A 14,111-nucleotide genomic window follows, 5' to 3' on the forward strand; every position below is an offset into this window, starting at 1 on the left:
TCCACCAAAGGCAGCCATGAAACCCAAACACAGAAATACTAATGCATCTCCCTCGCTCTTGCACAAGCGGAGACGGCAGATGACTCCATCGTGTTTCTGGCGCATCAGTGTTACCGCCAGTCTTTGCTGGTAGCAACCCATTTGAAACTCCGTTAAAGAAACCCATACCAAGTGGCACTACGGCTACGCGGAGAGCTCACAGCTCACTTACCAGACCCACGAGAGCTTCGTAATATCAGTGGCACAAGCATGGATCTGAATACTTTGTGGCACCTCATGGCCAACGTCACTGTGGCAGGTGGCTGCCATCTGAGGGTTGCGTGCTGTGGTGAATGCCCAGCCTGCTGATGAGCAAGGTCCTCTCGCAGCTTCACAAGCCAAGCTCAGCGTGCCGGTATTGCTTCCAGCGAACTTCAGGTGGATCTGAGATGTCGGAGCTGCTGAGCAATTTGTCCCAAAGAAACTGCTGTTGACTGCAGTAATGACATGGTGGTTGAAGTTGTTGACCTTTCTCAGGGAAAAGAAAACACCTCAGACCCCTGTCACACAGTCTCACTTTTGGACTGGTTAGATTGCTTTGCACGCTGTTGGTCCCCATGGCTGAGCATCAGCAACTTCCTCCAGCATGGAGGAGGACAGTCACAGCAAAAGGCACACAAAACTTCAGGGGCAGCGGCTGACTTTCCTCTGCACCGGAAATCTTGTCAATGCTACAGCGGCTTTTAAATTGTGCACGGTGGTCAAGAAAGTGCTGTGCTGGTCAGATTTAGTGCATGGCCAAGGTACGAGATGGCTGGTCTTTGGGGAACTGAGTCACACATTTAGCTTGACTCTTTGTGGTCAGTTCTGCAAGGCAGAAGCTTTGGTTTGCCTTTCCTCTTCCTCTCTCGTTTTCACTCCATTGTCTCCTCCTCGTCGACTAAGCTACTGCAAGCCTTTCTCCTTGTGAGGGCAAGGTTATCATTATCACTCACTGTCAGCTGCTTCAAGGATCCAGAGGGGTGAATTCTAGAAGCACGTAGAAGAAATTAACCAGCCACCAGCCTGCATGTGCCTGACACTGCTTTTAGCTGTGCTGGAGGCTCGGGATAATCAGGAGTGAAGTGGCTTCCTCCACCCCACATCATGTGCACATACATGCAAAGTTGAGTGACGTCGTTGGCAGGGGTATCATATTGCATAATTGTACTCAAATCAGTATAGAATGCTGATTGACGTTACAACTTGCCTTCCTGCAACTGCTTCTGATGGAGATCAGATGGCATCTGGTGTGATTTGATGCAAGTGCATTATGCTTGCCCAGACACCACTTTGGTTCAGCCCCCCCCCCCCCCTCAGAATAATGCCTCTTCAGAACCTCCAGAAATTCGGCAAGCTGAAAATTGCCTTATAAAAATGGGCCTCATATCTGTATGTGGGCTGCCAGGTGGCTAAAATTCATCAGATTAAGAATGTATTTCTGTACAGATCAAGTAACACCATCAGCAGCATTACGTTAAGTCCCCTCACAGAATTTTACTGTCCTAAATAGGTTTTTGTAAATTGAATTTTTCCTTCGTCATTGGAATAATTAATTCATTTTAATATATTCTGAGGAGGTCAGTTCCAACATCTTGCACAGAAACTTTACTGTGCATTACCTTAAAGCTGAAGTAACTGCAACCCTGAATTTATCCATCAAACTCCACATAATGTTTTCCAAAATTGACAAATTACCACCTGCCACAGGCAGTGTGTGGGAGCAGGGGAGGGGGAGGATAATATATGCAGGTTTAATCACTATCTGCTAGCAGAACTTGGAAGACATTCGTTCTCTTGGTGCTAAAGAAGTGGGAAGCTCAAATCGATGCAAGCTGTACAATGCAAAAAAAGCTTGAATCTCCAAACCGTGCTCAGTTGGGGGATCATGTTTAAAATCTTGATGAGGCCCTGCCAGCTGAACTCAACATTCCTGGTGGAGATGAAGAAACAAGGGGTCAAGCAGGCTGTGTGCTTCACTTGGTTACACCATGGCATCTGCTGGTAATTTGCAATCTCTCACCCAAAGCAGATAACTTCAATCATATTTCCACGTCACATCACATCTCTCAATCATCTTGTCAATATTCTGACTCTTCCTTCCTGCTCATGGTCCTACCTGGCTTTGAATTGCCAACAACTTTGTTTTCTGTCTGATAACTAATTCTCAGTCCATGTCAGTGGGGTGCCCCCACCTCCATGCATTGTCACCTTGCTGGCTAGCCTCTTGTGAGGGACCATTTCAAAGGCCTTTAGAAAATTCAGATATGCCACGTATCTATTCTGCAATTCACATCTGCTAGATTAGTCAAATATTGTTTTCCTTTCATAATTTATAATTTTTAAGATCATAATTTGCAGCCAACATTACCTGCTGCAAGATTCTATTGTGCACGTGACAAAGGCTGACATGAGCAACAGAACAGGCTTCGTGTGTTTAGTGTTAGAACCACTTCCACAACTTGCTTTACCTTTGCAGAATAACGAGAAGGAGACAGATTGTGGCTCAGGTGATTCTGGCGTTAGCAGAGGACCAGGAAGGGATATATGTAGCAGGAGGTTGGGTAAAGATGGGACCGCAAAGGTTTGTCTAAGAAGTTGGGGGCGGGGATTGTGATTGGCTACAAGTGTGGCGGCTCCACTGTCAGGTGGGGATGGTGTTTGAGCTCAGGATGTGGTGGCGAGATTCAGATTTGGGTATGATACTTGGAAGCCCGATGGAGAGGCACAGTAAAGCTCTGAGCTGCCTCTCATCTCCTGGGGCAGGTCCCCTTTAACACAGCACATAGAATATGGGAGCAGGTTTTCTGCCAACCAGACACCAACGTAAACTAATCCCATCTGTTGGTACTTGGTCTACACGCCTCTAATCCCTGGCTGCTCATGTGTCTAAGTGCCTCTCAAACATCGTGTGTAAAAAATGTTGTAAGCACTTGAGAGCATTGGCTTAAGCCAAGAGAGGGAAAGTTTAAAGGAGATGGTTCCCGTTTGGAAAAAAACTTTGATTATCTACCATATCTATGCTTCTCATAACAAATGTACTTTGCTCAGGTTTTCTCTCAGCATTTGATTCTCTCAAGAAAGCATTCCTAAGTCTGTCCAGCATCTTCCTTTTGCTTATACATTCCAATCCAGAAAAGTTCTTCTGAAACCTTTCACATCGTTCTGATAGTGTGGTGACCCAAACTAAGCACAATTATTTCAAGTTTTAATTGTCGTTTAACGATATATGAATACAGCCAAACAGGACAGTATGGGGTCAAGTTGCAAAGATACATTTCCAACAGTCACACAAGATCACAACTGTGTACCACGAATCCCGAGGGGCACCTCTCCCCCTCAATGCCGCAGCTTTGGCCTAACCAAAATGTTTTATACAGCTACAACATGACTTCCAAACCGTTATGCCCAATTCAAAAAAAGAAACCTTCTGAATAGCATAGATAAGGGAGAGAGAAATTGTCACATTTCAGGTTAAGGCATTCTATACAGTGGGTTGTTTTATGCTGTAGATTCCAGAATCTCTAATCTCTTGTGCCTCCGTCTTCTCCTCAATGCCCAGACCAATGAAGGCAATCATGCTTATAAGTACAAGAAAGTCTGCAGATGCAGGAAATCCAGAGCACCACGCACAAAATGCTGGAGAAACTGGGCAAGTCAGAGAGCATCTACGGAAACAAATAAACAGTCAACTTTTCAGGCCGAGGTGCCTTTCCTTTCGCCATTTTTACCACTTCATCCACCCATATTGCCACCTCCAGGGGGTTATGGGCTTGCACTCCAAGATCCCTCTGTGCACCAATGCTTCAAAGCATCCCGTCATTTACTTCAGAAGAGCAGTGAAAAATACTAGCAAATTAACTCTTATGTTCTGCGGACAACAGGTTGAGCAAGAGACCAGTTTTAAGGTTTCCATCAGAGACAACAATTATGTTTACCTACAGAGGACCTTCCAGCTTGTATTCTTTTCAAGCTCTGGTTCAATTAGTTTGGCTGTAGACCAGTAGTTTCAGTCAGCCACTGGATGGTTTATGATCTTGCAGCATTTACTTTGAGAACCCTGTGTGTTTATCACTCACACACAGAATTGTTTTCATTTCGTAGCAACTGTGCTACTTTGGTTGGATAACCTGTGGGGACATGGGGTTTTACAAGTTGTCCCACTGAAAATGTCCTTCCATCCCAAATCTCTTCCTGCTGTACTTCGTGTACCCCCTAGGAGGCACTATTATGATGCTCAATTACCTGGAGTAACTTCATTAAAAATGAGCCTGTGCTAACACTTACAGTTCACTGTGCTTTCCTCCTGTCTCTGAAGTCCACAGTTTTTCCCAGGTAATCACACTGACATTAAAGTAGGCAGCTGAAATATTGCCTGTACGACAGATCCATTATCAGAAACCTAGACCGCTTTACAGTTTTCAACTTCTCTTAGCACAGCAGCACAGAGAATTGTTCTGATGTTTTGCTGGTCTAAGCTTCTTAACCCACTTAATTTGTATGAGACAGTTGCAGATAAACAAATCACTGAATGTGATTCAGAACCAAGAAATGGCATCAGCTCCAAACTGATCAGAAGCAAATCAGAAAGTATAAAAAGTAAGGTACTTTTTTCCTTAAGCAGTTGGTCAGCATTGTTTTATGAATTAGAGAAACACTTTCAGTAAACCTCTTAGCTAAATCCCAGCTCCTAAGGTGTTCCACACCAAAGAGAAACATGCCATGGTAATACTCTAAGCCACTGAATCCATACTGACATTAAACAACCATTTGGAGTAAGCTCTTATTCTAATTCCCTTTGCATTCCCAACAGTTGCCACCAGATTCCATCACCAGGGACAATTAAACAACTAAGGCGTTCAGTTGTCGAGCGGTACAATGCAGAGAGTCATACCGTGTTGGTCTGAGGAAACGGGTGAGTTTCTACACAAGTGCTTCAAGTCAGCAGACTCAGCAGATAGATGGGTATGTAATCACCATCACAGACTTTATCAGCAATTGTGCACCAAAGAACACAATCCAGGTGTTCCGAAACCAGTTACCTTGAATCAACTGGAAGATCCACTTCCTACTAATGTCTACTACTGTGGTGACCCTGACCGTTTCAATGAATTGAAATACAACCTCTGTAAAGCTGCCAGGGGTGGCAAGAGAAAATGCCAGTGCAAAAATCAAGGGCTGGACCTACGGTCAGGAATGTCAGGGCTTGCATGTTATAACAGGCTAGAAAGCAAATTCAGGCAACATTGATGACAACAGTGCTTCCCATCCCAAAGGACTTTTTGCATTCTGTGCCTGTTTTGAGCAGAAGGGCTGTGGAGTGCCACCATCCTTTCTGACAGCCTCCAATACACCTGAACTCACAGTCCAAGAGTAATTGTCATTCAGCTGTACACATGTATACAGCCAAAGAGAACTGCATTCCTCCAGGGCCAAGGTGCAACACGTAGTACCTACAGTCACACACGGCACAGAACACAAATAGTTAACACAGCACATCCAGTCACCAAACAGTATTAGCACAAGTCTGAGTGGCACGGTGCATGGGATGTCGTCCTGGAGCCAGGTCACCATTGCAGAGATAATAATCAGTCTTCCAGGGAGTGACCCTGCGGAAAGCATCTGGCCCGGATCACGCATCTAGCTGCATCCTTACCTCCTTCAGATATTTTTAACCTCTCCTTGCTTCAGTCTGAGGTTCCCAGATTTCTAATTGAAGAAAACCACTATCATGCCAGTACCCAAGAAAAACAAAGTAGTATGCCCTAATGACTATAGCACAGGGGCTCCAATATCCATCCCAATGAAGTGCTTTGAAAGGTTGGTCATAACATGCATTAGCTTCAGACTCCCAGACAACCTTGACCCACTGCAATTCACCTACCAAAGAGGTCCATGCACGCACCATCTCCCCAATCCTTCACTTACCTCTGGAACATCTGGGCAGAAAAGATACCTATGTTAGAAGGTTACTTTCACTACCGCGACTCCAAGCAAACTCATCTCCAAACTCTTAAATCTGGGACCGAACACTTCCCTTTGCATCCGGATCCTTGACTTCTTGACCAACAGATGGCAGTCAGTAAGGATAGGCAGCAACAGCTCCATCATGATTATCCTGAAAACTGGTGCCCCCAGCCCCTGTACACTCACAATTGTGAGGCCAAATTCGGATCTAACTCCATCTACGAGTTTACAGATGATATCACCGCATTAGGCTGTATCTTAAATAATGATGAGTTGGAGGATTTGAAAGGAGATAGCAGGCCTAGTGACATGGTGTCTCAATGACAAAGAAGCTGGCCGTTGAGGTGAAAGCAGGGTGGCACATGTGCTCCTGTTTACATCATGAGGGCTGGGAGTTTGAAGTTCCAACAGCCAACAGCTGTTGGCAACAGTGAATCAATCACGTTGATGCCATGTCCAAGAAAGCTCACCAAGTGCATCTACTTCATCAGGAAGCTAAAGAAATGTGGCATACCCCGTTGAGCCTCGCCAATTTTTATCAGTGCGCCATAGAAAGCATCCTGTGTGGATGCATTGCTGCTTGGTAGGGCAACAGCTCGGCCCGTGACCACAAGAAACTGCAGAGAGATGTTGACACAGCTCAGCAGCCTCCCATCCCTGGACTCCCTACACTTCTTGCCGCCTCAGTAAAGTATCCAAAATAATCAAAGACCATACCCACTTGGAGACAGTCTCTCCTCTCCCCCTGCCCTCTCCCATCAGGCAGAGAAGCCTAAAGCTTGTACCTCAAGGCTCAAGGACAGCTTCTACCCCATTGATTTAAGACAATTGAATCGTTCCCTGGTACTGTAAGATGTAATCTTGACCTCACCATCTACTTCTTTGTGACCCTGCACCTGCATTACACTTTCTCTGTAACTGTTATGCTTTATTCTGCACTCTATTACTGTTACTACCTCAGTGCACTGTGTATTGATACACAAGACAAGTTTTCCACAATAATAAACAATTTACCTTGAGATGTGGGAGGAAACTAAAGAGCTAGGGAAAGCTCACACAACCTCGGGGAGAATGTGCAGACTCCACAAGGTCGGGACTGAATCCATGCGGCCTACCAGCTGCTCTACTGTGCCATTATCATAATGCTGCATGTCCAACACTACATCAGCTGATCGTGCTAGGAGGTGGATTCCCATGCTATACAATCACACAAGTGGTGACCTTCGTCCAAGTGGCCATTCTTAAAGGATCCCCTGTTGGGAGCATACCTGAAGATTTTTGTTGCTGACCCTATCCAGTCCTCGCCTAGCTTCAGGCCGGAATACTGGCAAGGCCCAGGAGGCTCTCAATGCAAGCTGCGATGACAAAGGTGGTGCCAAGACTTTCATGTTTAAAATCACTTAGCACCTGTCAAAATCTTAATGTGAACACATTACAGCTATTTTAAAAGGTTACTCCCTTAAAACCTCTAAAGATCTTAATTATATCAAATAAAATTCTTGCTTTTCTCCCAGCAGCCAAACACTTTTATTGATTTCTTGCAGCAGAGATACAAGAGGTTCTGAAGATGCTGGAAATCTTGAGCAACACACTCAAAGTGCTGGAGGAACTCAGCAGGTCAGGCAGCATCTATGGAGGGAATAAATGGTCAACATTTCAGATGAAAGATTTCAATCCAAAATGTCCACTCTGTACACGCTGCCTGAACTGCTGAGTTCCTACAGCATTTTGTGTGCGTTGCTCAGTACTTGTGATAGGTTAGCTTGGTGCAACGCTCAACAGCTGAAAGCTAAGAAGTTTGCAGAGCCTTGGGAACTACCCAGCCATGGACATGTCTTCAAGCAGAGACATGGGATGATATGCACCATTACATTATTTCCTAATATCAGCTTTGACAAACAATGGTATTAGGGACTCAGTGGGTTCCAGGATCCCATTGTTGATCGACCAACACACAGCAATAGTATTGATAAGTAGAGTAGGCAGGTATCACCACTGGCTCATGGACAGAAAGTGATAGGTTCAAGCTCTACCCTATACACAAATTCTAGGACACATAGAAACATAGAAAACCTACAGCACAATACAGGCCCTTCAGCCCACAAAGTTGTGTCAAACATGTTCCTACCTTAGAAATTACTAGGCTTACCCTTAGCTGTCTAGTTTTCTAAACTCCATGTACCTATCCAAAAGTCTCTTAAAAGACCCTATCGTATCCACCTCCACTGCCGTTGTCGGCAGCCCATTCCATACACTCACCACTCTGAGTAAAAAACTGATCCCTGACATCTCCTCTGTACCTACTCCCCAGCACCTTAAACCTGTGTCCTCTTGTGGCAACTATTTCAGCCCTGGGAAAAGCCTCTGACTATCCACATCATCAATGCCTCTCATCATCTTATACACCTCTATCAGGTCACCTCTCATCCTCTGTGGCTCCAAGGAGAAAAGGTGGAGTTCACTCAACCTATTCTCATAAGGCATTCTTCCCAATCCAGGCAACATCCTTGTAAGTCTCCTCTGCCCCCTTTCTATGACTTCCACATCCTTCCTGTAGTGAGGCGACCAGAACTGAGCACAGTACTCCGAGTGGGGTCTGACCAGGGTCCTATATAGCTGCAACGATTGGTGAAGGCCAATACACCATATGCCTTCTTAACCACAGAGTCAACCTGTGCAGCTGCTTTGAGAGTCCTATGGACCCCAAGATCCCTCTGATCCTCCACACTGCCAAGAGTCTTACCATTAATACTATATTATGCCATCATATATGACCTACCAAAATGAACCACCTCGCACTTATCTGGATTGAACTCCATCTGCCACTTCTCAGCCCAGTTTTGCATCCAATCAATGTCCCGCTGTAAACTCTGACAGCCCTCCTCACTATCCACAACTCCTCCAACACTTCAGAGCATGTTGATTAGAAATGATATTGTTGGAGCTAATAATCTTCTTCGATTGGATTTAAAAGTCAAGATGCTGGATACAGATGGGTTCTCCCTGTTACCCTGTGCGATATTTAGCTTTTAGTAAAAAAAAACTGCATTAAGTGGTCATTATCATGTTGTTCATGGCACCTTGCTGTGCTCAAATAGGCTATAGAAATCCACAAATGATTACGTAATTAGCAATAAAGTGTTCCAGAATAATCTGTAGTCATGAACAATGTAATTTAAATATATAACCTTTGCAATTTTAAAACACAACTTGGAAGGACCCCTGTGAATATAATTCAGGATAATCATATTCTTCTCCTAAGCAGAATCACTGTTTTGAACTTATTCCAACGTTTTCCTGCTGGTGAACACTATTGCAATCATATCTAACACTTCTTGGAGGCATTCAGCATTAAATTCACCCCAAACACATTTTCAATATAAACGATTTGGCCACTAACACAAGCCTCACAATCTACACAAGTACTTTCACTAAGTCTACAATATAGATCATTAGTCTACAGGCACAAAAGCTTTCAGACTGATACCTGGGGGCAATATTAACAGATATCTGAAAATATTTCTTGTAAAAGGCTCACTTCAAATAATACCAGGTGAACGTATAAGAGAAGCACAGTTATGCAAGTGAACAACAAGTTGATCTTAAATTAAAAGAAATGATTCATTGGTCATCTCTTCACACCTACCTGCAAGTTCCAGTGTCTTCAGCTCAAGTCCTGCATATGATTAGTCAATATCATATGATCACCTGACTAATGCTCAAAAATCAGCTGACTTCCCTTGCGAGCTTGCTTCAGCTAAACAACTTGTTTCCATGGCACTCTGTCATGTGAGCTGTGACAGCACCAGCTGTCATTTCTGCTGAAGAAACTGGGCCCCACTCAGCCTCTTTCCCTTTTTTTCTCAGCCTCACTATGGATTAACATACTTCCCGGGGAAAGGAAGTCCAAAACGTACAAAAAGAAACCTCTTCGCACATTTTCAAACTGTTCCTACGAAAGCAAACTTAGCAGCATCTTCCTTTGTAGGTAATAACTCCGTGTGTATGAAAGAGCAAGTGTGCATGAGTGAAAAAAGAGAAGTGGGAGGGGGGTGTGCAGAGGGGAAGGAAAGCTCAACATTCCTTAACACTCAGTCAGTTTTGCTAGGCTCCAAGACTATTTCCAGTCACAGAACATAAACTGCATTAGTCAGAGCTAAAGACCACACACTTTGTACTCCTGACATACCCACTTGCAGCCCGTGCTAAATGACAGGAAGAACAGAATTACAATCAGTTCTGCTTTTTTTTAATATAAAGAAACACAAAGTGAGCCAAATAAAAGTTAAGTTTAAAATAAATTCAGAAAGAAAGCAGAACTTTCAACATAGAACACATGCAAGTTTGCTCAACAAACAGTCGGATTTGGGATTTTAACAACCTTTTGCAAGGATTGCCACTACCAAATGCTCCATTTTGAGGCCGAGACATTGCTTAAATCAGAGCTTCAGTATCCCTGGTGGTTTGTACTATAGGAAATAAGGGTTGTGAAAAAATAATGAAAGCGTGAGTCAAATTCTCCAAAACCACATACTCTCACTTCTAACCTGTGTTAGCCTTGTGGTTCTCTTTTCAATCCAGCGAGGAATGTCTCACAATAGTGCCATGGCACTCATGTTTCCAAAAATAATCCACAATAAAGCTGGTGAAAAAGAAAGAACTTTTCAATATAATCCTCACAGTCTAATTGAAAGTTCATCAGATCCGTGTGTCCTGTGCTTTTTTCTTCTGGCCAGAGGCGCTCACACACAAGAATTTCTGTACTGTTCAGGAGGAAATGCCACTTATCAGATTCTTCCGTTAAAAAGGAGCAGATGTTGCTGCCCATTCACATCAGTATCACACACTACTCCCTCTAACACTATCCATGAAACCCCCCTCTCAGCAGGGACTGTCCCTTGTGGAGCTGCCGTGCAGACAGAGATAACAGCAGAAACCAAATGGTGTGCCACTTTGCACTGGAATTTCAGCTAGGAAAGTCCTCGCTGTAAATCTGAAAGCCTGATATTAATCAGTACCAGGAAGATCTGGTCTCAGTTTCATTCAGCCTGGTTTTACTAGTCAGACCTCAAGAACCATGCAAACGCAAGTGCTTGCACTAATCTGAAGGTCAAAATCATGACCACACTCATTGTCAGAAAACTTGCCTCAGGATCCTTGCAGGTTGGCTCCCTGAAAAATGCCACACTCAGAACTCTGTGCTGCATTGACAACGTCGAGAATAGATCAACCAGAATGTGGAGACTTCCTAGTTTTGATAAGTGTAATTTTTGCACTCAAATCCATCAGGGGCATAAAGTTGCAGTGTAGTATAGGGCTCACAAAAGTGTGAGCATTCATTGAGAATAGAATCTCCTTGGAAACATCCTGCCACAAGTACCATCCCTTTGGTCAGGTACCTTTCTTAGTTTTCTTTTGGCTTGTGCTTGTTGAATATGGAACCATTTTCTTTCAGCATGATTCCTTCTTGGATCTCTGGTCATAGAATTTTTAAGAGGAAACCTTTTGAAGCAACTTGGGATCCCGATTTGGGTGCTGTGAAAGAGAATTTCATCACACTCTACCTATGCCTGCAGGAGATATGCACCTGACCCTTTAAATGAAATTAATTTTGAGCCTTCAGCATTAAAGGAAATTTAGCCTTTATTCTGTAAGAGAACTGGACAGTTGCAACTCAGAAAATCTCAACAGAAATGTATTCTGGGAAGTTGGACAAACTGGATGCCGAAACCTCTCGCCCACTGATTCGTACTCCTTACCTTTGCTTCCACCTCCGCCCTTCTATTCTGACTTCTGCCCTCTTTCTTTCCAGTCCTGATTAAGGGTCTCAACCTGAAGAGTTGACTGTTTTTTCCCCTCCATAGATGCTGCCTGACCTGCTGAGTTCCTTCAGCATTTTGTGTGTGTTGCTCCAGATTTCCGGCATCTTCACAATCTCTTGCATTCGGATTCCTACTTCTCTCCTTATCTTCTTTGTAATATAACATATTTTTGCAAAATACCTTTCAAGATTTTAAAGAGTTACACTGTTCTGGAATAAAATTCTTTAGTGATTTTTAATGTATATTACCTTGTTGCACTATTGCATGGCTTTTAACCTACACTAAGTTCAATCTAACCCTTCCCTCCATTTGTCTATCATCCATGTATCTTCCCTAAGAGATTCTTAATGCCCCTAATGTAGCTGCTTCTATCAACATCCCTAGGAGGGTATTCCACACGACCCCCACTCGAAGTGCAGAGAACTTACCTCTGACATCCCCCTACACTTTCCTCTAAACCTTAAAATTATGCCCCCTTGTATTAGCCATTTCTGCCCTGGAAAACAGTCTCTGGCTATCCACTTGATCTATCGCCTCTTGTCACCTTGTATACCTCTACCAGGTCACCTTTTATATTTGAACATAAATTGCTTCTCAGAAGTACATAGAACAGAACAGCTCAGGAACGGCCCTCTGACCACAATATTGTGCCAGACTAATTAAGCTAGTAATCAAATACTCAACTAAACTAACTCACAAAATGCTGGAGGAACTCAACAGGCCAGGCAGCACCTATGGAAAAGAGTAAACTGTTGGCATTTCAGGCTAAACCAATTCCTTCTGCTTACACAATGTCCATACCCTTCCATTCTCTGCACAGAGCCCCCTTGAATGCCTCTAATGAATTTGCCTCTTCCATCATTCCAGGCAACTACCACTCTATGTTAAAAAAAAATTGCCCTGGACATCTTCTTTGAATTTACCCCCTCTCATCTTAAATGCATGCTTCTGGTACTAGACATTTTAATCCTGGGAAAAAGGTACTGTCTATCTACTCTATCTATGCTTCTCATAATCTTAAAAACTTCTTTTGGATCTTCGTACAGCCTCTGCCACTCCAGAGAAAACAGAGCTAGTTTTTTTAGCCTCATAGCAAATGTCCTCTTATCCAGGTATCCTGGTAAACCTCTTCTGCACCCTCTCCAAAGCCCCAGCAACCTTCCTATAAAAGGATAACCAGGCATGAATCCAGATGTAGCCTAACTAGAGCTTTATAAACTTGAAACTTAACTTCCTTACTCTTGAACTCAGTCTTCTGACTAACAAAGGCGAGCATGCCATATGCCTTCTTTAACCACTATCAAACTGTGTAGCTACATTCAGGGATGCCTCTGCTGCACATTGACATTGTTAAGGGTCTTGCCTCTTTACATTTGATCACCCAAAGTGCAATTCTTCACAATTGGCAGGGTTAAAATCCTGCTATTTCTCTGCCCATATCTGCAACTCATCTATATCACGCTTTTGATAGTCTTCTTCACTATCCCCAAAACCAGCAATCTTCATATCATCTGGAAACTTACTAACTCACCCACCTAGACTTTCATCCTGGCCATTTATTTATATCTCAACAGCAGAGTTCCCGCTACAGATCCCTGTAGAACACCACTAGTCACAGACTCCAATCCAAACAAGTTACGTGCTGTCTTCTACGGCTGAGTAAAATCTGAATCCAAATGGCCAATTCATTGTTGATCCATCTTAATCTTTTGGATAAGTCTCCTATGAGGGACCTGTTTAAACCCATGTAGACAACATCTACCTTCATCAGTTTGTCACATGCTCAGAAATCTCAATAACGTTAGTAAGACATGACTTGCCCCACACAAAATCATGGTGACAGTCCCTAAGTAGGCTATAGTTTTCCAAATTCTCAATAATCCTATCCCTAATAATTCTAAATCACCAGTCTACAGTTTCCAGGATTATCCCTAATTCACTTCCTGAATAATGGAACTATATTAGCTACTCTCCAGTCTTCCAGGATCTTGCCTCATCTAGAGAAGACATGAAGATATTGATCAAGGCTACAGTAACCTCACCCCTTGCCTTTCTCAATAACCTGGAGCATATCTCATAAGTCCCTGGGTACTTACCCACCTCAGTACTCTTTAAGAGACTTAACACTATCTTCTTTATTTTGAAAAGCCCTAGCAAATTGACTCATTGGGTCATGGAACACTACAGAACAGAAACGTCCCCTTTGGCCCATCTACCCCTTGCCAAATGATTATTCTGCTGAGTCCCATCAACCTGTATCTGGATCATAGCCCTCCATTCCCCTCCCATCCATGTACCTATCCG

The sequence above is a fragment of the Hypanus sabinus genome, chromosome 4, assembly GCF_030144855.1.
Source record: "Hypanus sabinus isolate sHypSab1 chromosome 4, sHypSab1.hap1, whole genome shotgun sequence".
Taxonomy (NCBI): Eukaryota; Metazoa; Chordata; class Chondrichthyes; order Myliobatiformes; family Dasyatidae; genus Hypanus; species Hypanus sabinus.